Source organism: Sinohyriopsis cumingii, chromosome 14, assembly GCF_028554795.1.
Source record: "Sinohyriopsis cumingii isolate HCF-2022 chromosome 14, ASM2855479v2, whole genome shotgun sequence".
In the NCBI taxonomy this organism is placed as follows: domain Eukaryota; kingdom Metazoa; phylum Mollusca; class Bivalvia; order Unionida; family Unionidae; genus Sinohyriopsis; species Sinohyriopsis cumingii.
In genome coordinates this window covers 64714822-64729836 of record NC_142974.1, presented here as the reverse complement: position 1 = coordinate 64729836, position 15015 = coordinate 64714822, and positions in this window count along the sequence as shown.

Sequence of the window (15015 nt, the reverse complement as noted above, 5' to 3'; positions counted from 1 at the left end):
TACAACTTTAAAGAATATTAGTGTTTAATATGTTATTTAGTAAATTAACCTTTAAATCTAGAACCATGAGAATTAACACACATATTCTAGATTTGCATAACAATAATAACATAAAATCTGTGTGATACCTCCAACATAAAACTACTATTTATTCATGGTCATGCATATTCGAGATTTCATCGTAGCTAAAGAGACAACCTAAATTATAAATGTTAACATTTTTTCAAATATTAAGAACACAGCAAACTACCCAATCACCCACTCATCACCACAGACCTTAAAGGTATATTTTACATAAATTATTTTAGAAAACCACAAACAATAAATGATATGTCTCACCTGCATTCACTAATGACAGTGATTTTTTTCTGCCTGCACTCACTGATGACAATGTTCTTTTCTGTCTGCATTCACTGATGTCAATGTTCTTTTCTGCCTGCATTCATTAATAAGACAGTGTTGTCCTCTGCCTGATTTCATTAATGACAGTATTGTTCTCTGCCTGCATTCACTCATGACAATGGTTTTTCTGCCTGCATTCACTGATGACAATGTTTTTGTTTCTGCCTGCTTTCATTAATAAAACAGTGTTTTTTTCTGCCTGCATTCACTGATGACAATGTTTTTTTTCTGCCTGCTTTCATTAATAAGACAGTGTTTTTTCTGCCTGCATTCACTGATGTCAATGTTTTTTTCTGCCTGCATTCATTAATAAGACAGTGTTGTTCACTGCCTGTGTGGCGGTCCTATGACGTTTCGCTATGAGTTGGGGATGGGTGATCCCAATATTTTATTTAAATTATTATGGAACTTCCACCCTGGCTAGTTTTTGTAGGAAGTGAAATTAGTGATAGGGAGAGGTAAAGTCCAGAACCTCCAGTCAACAATGCCGACAATTAAAGTATTGATAACACGAAGGTGAAATTCAAACGAATAACAATTTAATACAATTTAAATGATATAATTTCTCAACCAATCTTCTTCTTCTCGACCATGTAACAACCTATTTCATCACGAGACTATAGTTTGAGATGGCTTTCCCCTGTACTTGGCTTCTACTCATCTGTGTTCTACTATGCCAGCTCCTTTCCTCCTTCCAGCAAAAATTTCCAGAGTTACAATTCATTTCAACAGTTGCAAAGTCTAGAATATCACATGAATAAATACATTAGTTTACTACGAAGTAACCAACTAGCGAATTACTATATTAATTCTGACTACGAGCTAGCAATCTATATAATCATAACTCACTTTTTAAGCACGCATGTAAATTAAACAATACAAAGGTAATTTTACTTACTAACGATTCTAGTAAGTAAATATACACACTACACATAATTACAATTACAATGCCGTAACATTTTGCAACAATCGAGCAAATTACTCACTGACCTTTACGAAGCTTTCTGTCCTTAGAATTTCCTAAGTTTTCCCGCCAAAAAACAAGTGGCTCTCGGAGTTCTTGCTACAGCTTCTCAGCACGGTGTTTCACAATGACTAATTCGTTCCCCAGCCCAAATGACTGTTAAATTCTAATTCGAATCAATGGCCTCACCCTTCCGTTCCGATTGGATATCAATGCTACCCCAGTAGCTTAAGATATTAGCCTCAGGCCATCTGTCAACTCGGGCAGATTAAAAACCAGCCAAGGGACCTTTGTTCTAGAATAAAGTTTCCAACGTCTACATGTGACTTTTGACACCCAACGCAGCGGGGCTCTTGTACAAACACAAATCTCTACGATAGCCGCAGGGTATACATATACACATGACTGCTAACCCATTCCTTTGTTCCTGACTTACGTAATCGCGGGCCAGGCAAACGTGACAAACCCCCTCCAGGCTTGAAAATAAAATCGGGATTTTATTCCCCCAAAAGTACTACAAATGCAAATGCGCGTTACTACACGTAATAAAATAACAAAATTATAGCGACACTACAAGCTGTCTATGGACATGAATATACACACAACATACGGTTATCTACAGAGCGATCTATGACATCTCAGCGCTTCTGCTCATGAAATCAGCGCCTATGTTCTCGGTTTCTTTCACGTATCTAATCAACATCTGGTACTGCTGTAAGAACAGTGACCATCGCATCAAGCGTCCATTCGACAGTTTCGCCTGAGCGAGATTGGCGAGAGGTTGGTGGTCAGTCTCTAATATAAACTTCCGTCTGTACAAGTGCGGCTCGAACCGTGATATCCCGAATACGATTCCGAGGCATCCTCTCTCCGATACGGAGTAGTTCTTCTCGGTAGCTGATAATTTCCGACTGCCGTACGCGACAGGAAAAAGCGTCCCCTCGTGCTCTTGCAGTAGTACTGCTTCCAGTCCAGTGTTACATGCGTCAGTGCGAAGCACGAAGTCTTCGGACAGGTCCGGTGGACGGACAACCGCGTCGGATGCAAGCCTATACTTTATCGTATGGAAAGCGTGCTCACACAAATCCCTCCCAATAAATTTACTCGGAGCCAGTTTCTTGGCTAGGTCAGACAACGGCCCCGCAATCGCACTGAAATTAGCCACATACCTCCGGTAATACCCGGCCAATCCCAGGAATGATCTCACCTCAGTTGTCGTGGTGGGCCGTGCGGCGTTTCGCAGCTGCTCCAGCTTTGACTTTTCAGGGTACAGCCTGCATTGACTCAGGGCATGTCCCAAATAGTCCTATGTCCGGAACCCAAGGTGACATTTGGAATGGTGAGCTGTCAATCCCGCCTGATGTAGCCGCTCCAAAACGTCAGCTAGCAGAATGAGGTGTTTACCCCACGTCTCGGTGGCTAGCAAGAGATCATCCATGAAGTTGTGGACACCCCTATGACACAATGGCTCCAACAACTTCGGCACCATTCTAGTGAAGCCGCTGGGCGCATTCTGGACTCCGAATGGCATGACCAACCATTGGTAGGTCCCATCGGGAGTAGCAAAAGCGAGCTTTGCCCTATCCTCCTTCCTTACACGAATTTTCCATAGCCCTTGGACAAATCCAACTGCGAGAAATATTTCGCTTTCGAGACAAAAGCGAAAATATGTTCGGGGTCAGATAGCATTTCAACTTGAAATTTCGTCACCTGATTTATCTTCCGATAGTCGACACAAAACCGATGTGTGTCATCTTTGTTCTGCACTAGGACTACCGGAGAGCTGTACGCAAAGTCGCCGGGCTCGATTACACCCAGAGCAATCGTCTGCTCGATCTCTTCCGTTACGACTTGTCGTTTCGCGTGGGGCAAGGGGTAGGGTTTCCGCTGGACTGGCTGTATATCCACCAGCTTTAACCTGAACTCGACAAGTGACGTTCTCCCGGGTATTTCCATACGAACATCATAATACCCGGCCAGCAACATCTCTATCTCTTCCCGCTGTAAAGCAGTCAACATGAGGTCACACTCCACGTCCGAGGGTGTCTCGGCCCTCGTTAACGGACAGCTCTGAACAGTGTTCGCACCTTCCATATCGCCTTCGACGTCCTCGGTGACGATCGTGGAGACGACAAAATCGCTGACGGTCTCCGAATCAATATTACGCAATGCGACGGCCTCCGGGTAGCGTGTAGCGTAATCTACGATCGTTGAAATATACCGATTTCCGTGCGACGACGCGGGTTTTATCGGTCCGATCAAGTCCATCGCGACGAGTCTAAACGGTTCATCGATAAGGGGTGTACTCCCCAAGGGGACGGGTTGATGATCCGTTTTCGGTACCATTCTCCCCGGAGATCGTTAATATAACATCAACGATCGCGGTCAATCTTGTCTGAGATGCAATAAATGGCAGCTATCAAACAGATCTTGGAAAGTCGAATCAAGCTCAACATGGATATATTTTATACACATTCACTCCGCGAGCTCCTCCTGGATATTTGATCGTACAAGAACCAATGTTGTTTATCTGCGATGTCATAACAACCTGTTATCGAGAATAAATTTCAGACTGACCGATCACTTAGGACACTTAATTGACCCACGTGGGGCGGAGTTGATTATAAATCTGTACGTGAGGTTTTATGACCTCTATCATAAGATGCTTATCTTAAGACCTCCATCGCAGATTTCCATCGTAAAAATTTAAACTCTCTGAATAATCAAATAAAATGATTTATCTCTAACAATAACGGAAAACAATTTTTTGTTCATATTTCCTTGAGAATGGAGATTTGGTTATGTATTCTGGATTTTTTGTTCTCTGTGCGGGTCAATATAAACATCTCGCAGCAGCATTATTTGACTGAAAAATCATCTCTTCGCCAGTATCTATATTTGTAGATTTAACCACCCTCCCTACAACCGCTTTATATTTACCAGTTTATCCACGTGCAGAATTCTCACTCTGTGTGATAGCATGAAAATTCTGTAAACAATTGTTTTGAGGGTCAGTCAATATGATCGATCACAAAACCATCTTTGATCACTCCATGAAAAGTCTCGTAGATAAATCGATGACAGGAATAATTTTTCTTCCTCCCTTCAGTAAACATTAGATAATCAGTGCCAGTAACAAAACCAACCGCTCTTTTCAACCTACAGTGTCTGATCACACCATCACGATTTGCTTCTTCATTCGTTACTACAGGATGCTTCCCAAAATTTCGGCTCATTTATATAATAATGTATTTTTTGTTTAAATCATAATTAGTCTGAATGATTACTTTGAAAATTTAGTTAGAAAATTCTCTACACCATTTATAGCGTTGTCACTGTTATTTTTTAATCATAATACAGCTTCAGCTCTCTGTATCTCTTACCGTCCCTTGTAAACATAATTGTGTTTTCCCTCTAACTCCAACCCCACATCGCAGACACGGTATTGGTCATAAACTTTCACTACGAACAAGCTGCAAATGATGCCCGCAAAATTCTTTATTGCAGGATTTATTACAGGATGTTAATTAGCCTATCATCACCCCCTTGCACTGAGGCATTGTATATATAATATTTTTAATTTAAATGTTTGCCTTAATTATAATATGAACGAATTCGAGAGATTAAAGATGAAGCCTACCAAAACGGATAAACTTAATCTCGACATATTATCTTCTGGCTATCCTATGTAAACTCTGGTTGATAAGAAAAATAAAAGTTTGATTAATAAAATTCACGACGCCAAGAAAGAATTTCAGCGCGACGGCGCATCTCACGTATGGTCGACGTTCAAAATGATACGCGTCGACGGATGTATTGACGGTGTCATGAACGACACACGAGCGGCAACTATCATCAACTATCTTGACAATCGAAAATATTTTTTCAGAATAAAATTTGTTGTGTTGACAGAAACAGATTATTGGATTATTCGTGACAAATATGATCCTGTCCAGCATAATAAAAAATCTGTCATACTGAGCAAAAATTCAAAACCAGGAATGTTGGCCGGCACCGACAAGCCGTATTATAAACGATCGTATCCATTAACCTCGGTTGTTTATGGAATCTATCCGATAAATGAAAAACCAAGCGTTTTTGATGATCTAGCGCCGATAAAATTTTCAAAAATAAATTGTGTAGCCGAGGAAGTAATTGAACATTTCACAAACGCAACACGCGGTATTAAATTAACGGAACGGCAACGTGAAATAAGAACCAAATGCGCTAAGTATAGCGGAGCCACAATAAGCGATGTTTCTAGGTTGGAGAAAACAAAACTCCAATAATCGGAGTGATTTTATATGATTCGAAACATAACCGAGTAAACAAAGAGCTCCGATAAATATTTCTGATCACAATGCTCACGCGTGGACCAGCGCAGTCACGATGTTTCTACGAGATCGGATTGTGAGATTTTATCCAGAGAACATGTTTGATTTTATTTACGAAATAAGCACAAACGATCCTGTGTCGGTGTGGCTATTTAATAGTTCAAATGATGAAAACAATGATCAATTTGTACGACCTAAGGGCGAATTATATTGCAAAGAATCTATCCACGTAACGATGAAAAATCTCGCGAAGAAATTCTCAGACGATATCCATCTATTATTAAGCAATTGTTTTACCGTTCCATCAGTCGCATCCCATGCTGCCCGCAAAAAGAATTCGTGGAAACCAACACGCACTGAATTTCTCAAAGACGTACAGGCTAGTTATTGTGAATATGGGCACGGCGGATTATGGAATACCAAGTATGACCATGTTGATATGATATCAGTCGACACAGCAGCTTGCGATCCCGGATGTTTTCTTGGAATGAGTTAGTGTGCTGAATACTTTAAAAGATTCATTAGAAATAGCTGAGGGTCTTCATCCTATGTGTTATGTTTGGTTTGGCAGATATTTTTCCGAGAAATATTGGGCATCGATAGTGCTATTACGATATATGCTTGACAGTAAAATACTAATATCGTTGACAGTCAGCGAACCAATTATATCATATCGGGCGCAGACTGAAGTTTGGTTACCGCCACCAGAATATATCAGAATCGATGAGGTAAGGGAAAATTATCCTGATGCTTTCGAGGATGATATTCCTAAAATTCTTAATATTAATGAAAAAATAGCAAACGATCTCGGTAGCAAAATAATCGGTAAATTCACCCAATGTGGAGCATATGATGATAAACGACATTCTGCACGATTAATTATGGACGATGCTGAGTATGATTTTATAATCGCTGATGCAGCAGCGAGAGATATATTTGAAAGTCGAGAATCGGACGAAATAAAATTTTGGGACAGTTGTTAGTTATATGGACGGAGAATCGCCTCGGTATACTCATTTAAGATATTCAATGCTCGCTTACATCTTCATACATTTATTATCGATGATAAATAGATTCCCCAACACCACAGTTAGAGTTGCAACGGATTCATTTTATATCGATAAAAAATATTAATCGCTGGTGAGTATTAGAGAGGATGCATCATGGGGTTCGTGGAGAATAAAAGAAGAAATGTTATATGATTATACTGAATAAGCAGATGTTGCGATCAAATATATTTATTGCAAAATAATCAGATATCAGAAATGTCATCTACGCCATCTGTCTATGATTCAATATCCAAACACAAGACAGTTTATCTAAACGGACATGGAGAATGTGGTAATGCAACTCGTGTTATTGAATTATTTAGACAGGATATGACAATGCTAACTCCTACACACAGACTCGCAAGAGAAATGAAACAACGAGGAGTTCAATCATGTACTTATCACAGCTTCTTTCGATGGAGCGGATACGCATGGACTCCTGATCGAATGAGAGAGATATACATACCCGGAACAATAATTTGGGATGAAATATGCACAGTGTCGCTAGATATATTAAAAACATTCCTCGATTGGTTATTACCAAAAATACTGCCGTGATAATGTGCGGTGATCACGGTCAACTACAACCTTTTGTTGGACCATCTCCACATGATTGGTAAAAAATAATTGTTGATTATTACGTGGAGATAACTGACGACCATAGAGTACTTTATGCAGAATTAAAAGAATTAAAAAAATTAATCAGACTACAACCGAATAAAATTATATGCGAAGTAATGCGCGAAATAATTTCAGAGACTTCTATAAATGATTTTTGGGATAAATGGAGATCAAATGATTTGATAGTTGTAAGTAGAAAGATAGTTCGTGATGCGTTTCAACAGCGGTTGTTTCAGTTCCATAAGGCAAAGTTTCTAGCGCTGCCAGTGCCACTGTGTTATAGACCAGCGGATACGCGACTGCAAAATATTGACGTTGATATACAAGGACAGACCGAGAAATAAAATCTCGTATTAAATGATATTGTCGCAGTTGATGTCAATATTGTTGAAGATGCGCTAAAAAGAAATAAATCTCCGTGGACTCTAGGATATGCAATGACGATTTACTCATCTCAGGGTTTAACTATTTCTGATATTATAATTTGGATTGTAGACGATCGTATCGGATGGTCGAATTTAGTTTATTTAGCAGTGTCTAGAGTTAGAAAAATATCTCAGCTGCGGAGAATTATTATAACCGCTACAGATACCACTGGCGGTGTTCTCGATAAATGTCGAGGCCTTGACGAATGTCAAGGTGATATAATAAGAAAAAAAATGGTTGGTTATAAACAAAGCGACAAATAAAAAAAAAAATAAACGCGACTTTGACCTCGATGTTGAATTTATTATGACACTAAAACAACAGCAGAATAATCATTGTTCGAGCTGTAATTGTATAGTGTTGTGGTAGTATTTAAAAAATGATCCAAGACAATTCACCGTTGATAGAAAAGATAACAGTCTTGGTCATACAAAAAGAATGTGATGTTGACCTGTCTTGAGTCTAATCGACGTCGAGGTGCTAGCTAAGTAATCGTGTTGGTAATTATGTATCGGTGGGAATCACCTGTAATTTGTTGACGTGTGAATCCACGTTGAGGAGCAGTTGAATCTAATCTGTAGATTGCGGGTCTACCCGTGGATCTTACTGTTAGACATATTGTGTTTTGTAATACTCCAAATCGGATCGGTCGCACTGTTTACCGCCTTCAAGTTCACATATTTCGTATAAATATCTTACAGTAACATCACCCAGTATTTTTTTGTTTTACAAAATCATTTCGTTGTACAGGTATATATTTCTTTGTAATTGCGCTAATAGGTTTCATGTTGGTTGTTCGAGTAATTTCATTATTTAATGCATTTATCACACTTGGTAATCTTGCAACCCATTCACGAGATCTCGTATCCTGAATTATTTCCTTCGCATACTGATATCAAATAACCGCTCAGCAAGGGTTCGATTAAATCGTTCAACGATTGCCTGATCACGATGAATTGCAGTATGTCCTCGTCGTATTGTGACATTGTGTCGCTTCATCAACTATAATACTGCACCTTGAAATTCTTTGCCGGGATCAACTTGTAATAGTTGTGGCCATCGTAGATCACCTCGCTGATAAATTCGTTCAAATGCAGAAGCAACTTATGTGGCTGTCTTTGTCAATAACGGCTTTGCTTCTTTATATTTGCTTGCAACATCAACGACAGTTGGTGTGTATGTATATGTTACATGACGTTTTCCAAGTTTGATAATATCGTGAGGTAAAAATAAAATATCAGCCTGATGAACTTCATTGAGGATACTAACATCAAAATGCGCGTATTGAATTCGTTTCGGTGGTGGTAGCTAAATTTGCCATAGTTCTTGTCGATTTGCTGCAGTAGAATAAGTAACATTTGCAACATTCGCGAGTTTACTAATCGCTGCTTTACCTCTCCAGTATCCTCTTGAGGAATAATAAATCGACTCCATAATATTATTTACCGGCCCTTAATACTAGTTTACATTTCATCGCAGATTTCACCAACCAATTTGCTAGTTTTTTTTTTGAACGATTTATCTTTTATAGAATTTAACGCATGAATTAATTTCACATCGATATGCCTATCTTGTAAATCTTTACTTTTATAAGCTACGTCATGAACGTGACATGGTTTATCAATGTCATTTATCGGATACTCGCCAGGTTTTGGTTGATCTTGATTGTCAAGTCGAATATCAAGCCTAGTGCCCGGTCCACAGTAATTCTATCCTGGAATATGCTTTTCTCCTGGATATTTAGCCTAAGGAGTTCCTGGTAATTTTGCTAATTTTGCTGCAATATCACCTCCTCGTATTTTTTTAATCCTGACTTGTCAGCGCGGGGAATAAATTTAACGTTTTTGTGCCGCATCGTTTTCATCTGCCAGTAAGTACTGTAATGTTATTTTTTGTTGTGATGATTGTTATTTCACCTGTAGGAGTACGCATCTTACACTTCACACAAGATAAATCCATAATATTTATTATTGATCATGAATGTAATTGATTTTTCAGCGACAAAAAAGCAGAAGCCTGTCAAGCACAATTCGGCGCTACCAAATTCTTTCAGAATGATAATAATAGGTCCATCTGGGAGTTGTAAAACGCAACTTTGCTTAATTTAATAATGAGATGGCACAAATGGGATAAGTTATATTTAGTTACTCCGTCTGTAGATGATTAGCGATGCTATAAAGTATTTAAGAATTTTAATGAAAATGCAAAATCGTTAAATGATGAAGACGTTATTGAATTTATAACCGATATTGATGATGCGCCTTCCGTAGATGACCTTGAAGGATCCGTTATTAATTTAGTCGTATATGATGATATTATGCTGGATAAACAGGCGAATTAATAGAATATTTTCTCGAGGCAGGCATAAAAACACAGATGTGATTTATGTAACCCAGCGATATACACAAATTCCTAAAGTGATAAGGGACAATTGTTATATTTTTGCTGTATATAACGGCGATGATACACATACGCTACAAATTATTCATTGGACTTGGTGTAGCGGTGATATGTATATAATTAAATTCAGAAATTTATTTAGTCATGTAGAATTAACTCCACACGGATTTATAACAATTAATTTATGCGACCCCAGGTCGAGGTATCGTGTGGGTCTAAATAAGGTATTTGGGTAAATGAGATAACTACGTCAGGCATCTCTCTATTCAATACGTAAATTTTCCGAGTTTTTCCCACTTGATACGGGTAATTTTCTATTGCGCAATATAGTCATTCTTCAATATTATAACGAGGAGATATATTTCAATTTAGTTCAGTGAGATTAGTTCAGGAACAGTTAGAACGATTGGCTTTTTAACAGTTAAAAAGCTATTCAGAAACAAATATTTGGATAAACCGTAATCTCCGTTTACTAATGCTGTCAGGTAATCAATAATCTTCGTGGGTATTTCCCCAATTACGTCATGAGTACAGAACGGTATTTGATCAAGAAATATCTTTTAACTACAGTCATTTTGTCTGTTTAGAAACAGTTAGAAAGACTATTTCAGAAAGATTAGTTTAGAAACAAAATTTCGCATTATCTTTATAGTTTAGTATATAATAATTTCTGAAACGTATATTTCTTGACTAAGACTATGGGCTAATATGTAGTGTGGCTGATTATGAAACAGACGACCATGGTTCTAATCCCCCTAACGGCTGATATCGACGGGTGCGTAATAGCGAATTTTCTATAATAATCAGGGGCGACAGTCAAAAGCGTTTCATGTACACTTCATATCACGTTCGAATGACGTGGTGGGTGCAGTTGTAGCATCTACCCCGGGATTTGATCTTGGTGGGGGTGTGTATGAAATTGAAACGCATAGACAACCTTCTGAATATTCTAAAATTCCGTTTTGCTTAGAAAATTCGCTGGAGGAATATTTATGAAAAACTCATATGGACGCCCCCAAAAATAAGATAAGAGCTTTAAATCTGAATTGAAAAGTACCCCACAAAAGCATTTAGAAAGAATGTAGGCTCAAAGAAACGTTCATTGAGTGCTGAGAAAATCACAAGAAAGATTTCAGTAAAGGACTCTATGGAGACACATAGGCCTTGAAGGGATTCCACGAAGATAACCGCATATCATGGCTACGGTTTATTTTTTGTTATTTAGAGTTATATTTATTATATAATGAATTATGGAAATATTAATTATATTATTTCTGCAATTGCAAATCTAAAAAACGAAGGAATAAAATTATCCGACCAACTAAATCCTGAAAAAATTCTTTCTGATTTTGAAACTTACAGGAAGTTAAATCCGCGGATAGATACACTTTTCCATCAAATTATAGGTTTATCAAAATTAATTCAACAATCATTTTATGAGTCATTAGCGGATAATATAGAATTAGAAAAATCTGTACTCTTTTTACCGCAGTTGAGGAAATTAGATCAGAGATTTCTCGTGAATATGAAACAAAAATTATTATTAACACACGAGTAAAAGAGCTAAAGAATAATTATAGGTGAACGTGCTGATTTTTTGGATGAGTGATTATCCCTACCCTAAGAATCCCTCCTGGTTATATATTTTTTTTTGTTATATAATAGTAACGGGTACGACCTCAAGTTGGGAATCTTCAGACAAAAACTCTTGGAGAGAGGTTAGTTTTTTATTTTTAAGGTTATTTATTTGATTTTAGGAAGGCTTATTTCGGTATTTGGAACCTTCTAAAAAGTGCTGGGTTGACCCTCGTCGCTTGGCTGGGGAAAGTTTTGACACCTGGTTGTTAATTGATTTTAATCCTTCTTTTAGGAAGGCTTATATCGGTAATTGGACCTTTCTAAAAAAGTGGCCCGTTCGCCCTCCCTGCTGCTGCGCATGGTCACATGGAATGGGAAGAGGGGGGCATGGACACCCGTACATACAAACAAAAGGGGTGTGGTGCGCGTGGAACTTGATTCCGCTCACCTCTAAACATGTTTTGGCCAACATCCGTAAAAGTTAATAACCACTACATGTTTGAACCACCCCACCCACCTACCCACATAAATAATACTGGTGAGGGGGCATGCCTGCTCTTGGACCATACGTTTATTCAGTATTTAAGAACTAACTACTTATACTTAGTCCTAACCCTAAATGCAAGGGAACATATATTTAAGACCTCCATCCACATATATAACATGTAAACCAATGAAAATATTTTTGTATATCGCAGTCAGTCACATCCAGTCCTCAATGTCAAGAATACAAACAAAGCACAAAGAAACAAAAAAGGGATAATAGATGTCAGTGGCTAATTTCCTATCCAAGCTGGCTGTCACTTGTAATCATATCGGATATTATGACTAAATGTTAACCAGTTCCTCGCCTTATCGTCCAGCTGTCAAGTTTTGAACTGTTTTGGTGCCATTTTAAAGATCAAAGTTGACCTGAGCGGTGGCTTAGTGGTTAGAGCATCATCCTCAAATGTTGGAGGTCGCGGGTTCGATCCACTGCCGAGTCATACCAAAGACATATCAAAAACTTGTAGACCATACGGAAGTATTCTACAGGCTCTTAATTATTGACTCCTATATACGAATATGGACTTCAACCAAGGTGATACCGTTTCAAAATTTTGCTAAATTTGAGTATATGATTATAAAATCACTAACAACCATTAAGTTTAATATGACAAACATTGGTACCAAAGAACTGATCACATGAATATTGTTGGGGGGAATAGGCATCGAATATGAGGAGCATTGAAACGTTTATGGTAAAGTAAGACATGACACATGTGATATTTGATAAAATCTTATTCAATATTGCATAAACGACATTTAGAAGAGAGATAGTCCTCTATGTTGTACGGTCTTTATCTCTCTTCTCCTTTTAAATATCGTGATCATTCCCTCCCTCGTGGATTTAGAAATTTTTCCCTTTTCTAAAAGTGTTAGCATATAGTGCTTCTTAAATCGGTGTTATTTTTTTTTTTTAAATTTCTTATATAATTCCGTGGTGAGCCCATCCATCCCTGGCGATTATCTATTTGCCAGGAATGAAATTGTTTTCTTTATTTCCTCATTTGAAATGAAATCATCGCGCGTGTTTTTGTATTCTGATGATATCACCTCGCTTTCTACCTCCTGCAAGTATTCATTTATTATCTTGTTTTCTTTATATTTTAATGAAGTATGCATACACTTCAATATACCATCTTTTGTGTATAAATATTATCTCCATCCATCATACTTTCCTGATTCTGCTCTTCCCCCTCATTTTCTCAATTCTTCCCTTTTATATAACCCTTTTGCCTTTTGTAAATTTCCCCGCTCTTATTTCCCTCCATCATTTTGCATTTGTTTGCCGTCAGTCTCCAAAGTTTTATTTTCCTTTTCTTCTTTTTATAACTTAGAATGGCGATTTTTTTCGGGGGGGGGGATCACTGTTGTGGGTTATTTCTTTTTGTGACTCTCTTCTGAGATGGGGGAGTCACCCACTTCTATGGATTCTCTCGAGTTCAGCATTTTTCTATTTATTCTCCTTTTTGAGCGGGAGTGGATGTCGTGGGTTAGAGGCCTATCTCTATGACCCGTTCTTCCTCTGGGATGTCCTCTGTGGACGTTTCCCACCCTTCTTCTCCTTCTGACGAAGAGCTGCATTCCTCGACCATCAGTTTCTGCAATACATAATATTTATTGTTGGTTAATATGTGTGTTCGCCTTGTTCAGCTTGGGTTTTGTTGGCTCTTTCATTTTTTTTTTGGGGGGGGTCTTTTCTTTAAAGTCATCCCACTCCAATTCTTTGCATTAACTGGAGTCTTTTTCAGTCACATTTGAAATTGCGGATCTATCTATACTGGGAACTTTGATATTATAAATCTTCCCACCATGAGTGTTGGTTGGGCTAGCTACTTCGACTGTAGATGTTTCTATTGTATTTATTGATGGGGCCTGTGTAACACTTTCCTGACTGCCCTTTGTGCTTTTCCCCGTATCTTGTTTGCTTACTTGGGTATTTATTCACTGTGTCATCAATTAGTCTATTTCTGCGTTTGTAGGCCCCATCGTTCCTTCTTTTTGTACTTCTCCCTCAACTCCTTCTACCACGTTAATGACGTTAGTACATATTTGATTAGCTTTAGTATTTTGGGCTTGGAGATTCTGCATTCTTTTTGTGCCATGACCCGTCTGGTTAGATCTGGGACACAACCGATCATTCTCGCAGCCCCTATATCAGGTTTGTAAGAGAAGTCCCATCAAATAGGAAAACGGCTGCATCCTCTTTTACTAGAGTAAGTACTCCAATACCAGACTTAACAGTCTAGTAACCTCACACTTTTGCCACCGGGCTCTTTCTAACCTTCATTTTCAGCTTCTTTTTTTAATTTATTTTCTATCTCTCCATTTTCAATTTCCATGGGGAGGCCTGATATTATATATATGTTACATTGTCCTCGACATCTCGGACTATCGGAGGGGCTTCTGATGTATTGGCCATTTGGCCTTTCACTTCTAGTTCTGAAATGTTTAAAATGGGTTCATAGTACCTTTTGGGGTATAAAATGAACTTATTCTTATATGTGCATATGGTTCGTAAAGGGTGGTTACCAATTAATTCCAGTGGACTTGCGGGAAGTTTACTTAGTTCTCGTCATATATTTTGATACTTTCCTCCTCGATGATTAGTGTCAAAGGCAGCCATGTAGACGGAAGACAGAAGCTGCAATATCTTTTTCTAACCATAATACATTATTTAAATCCCTCTTTAATGGTG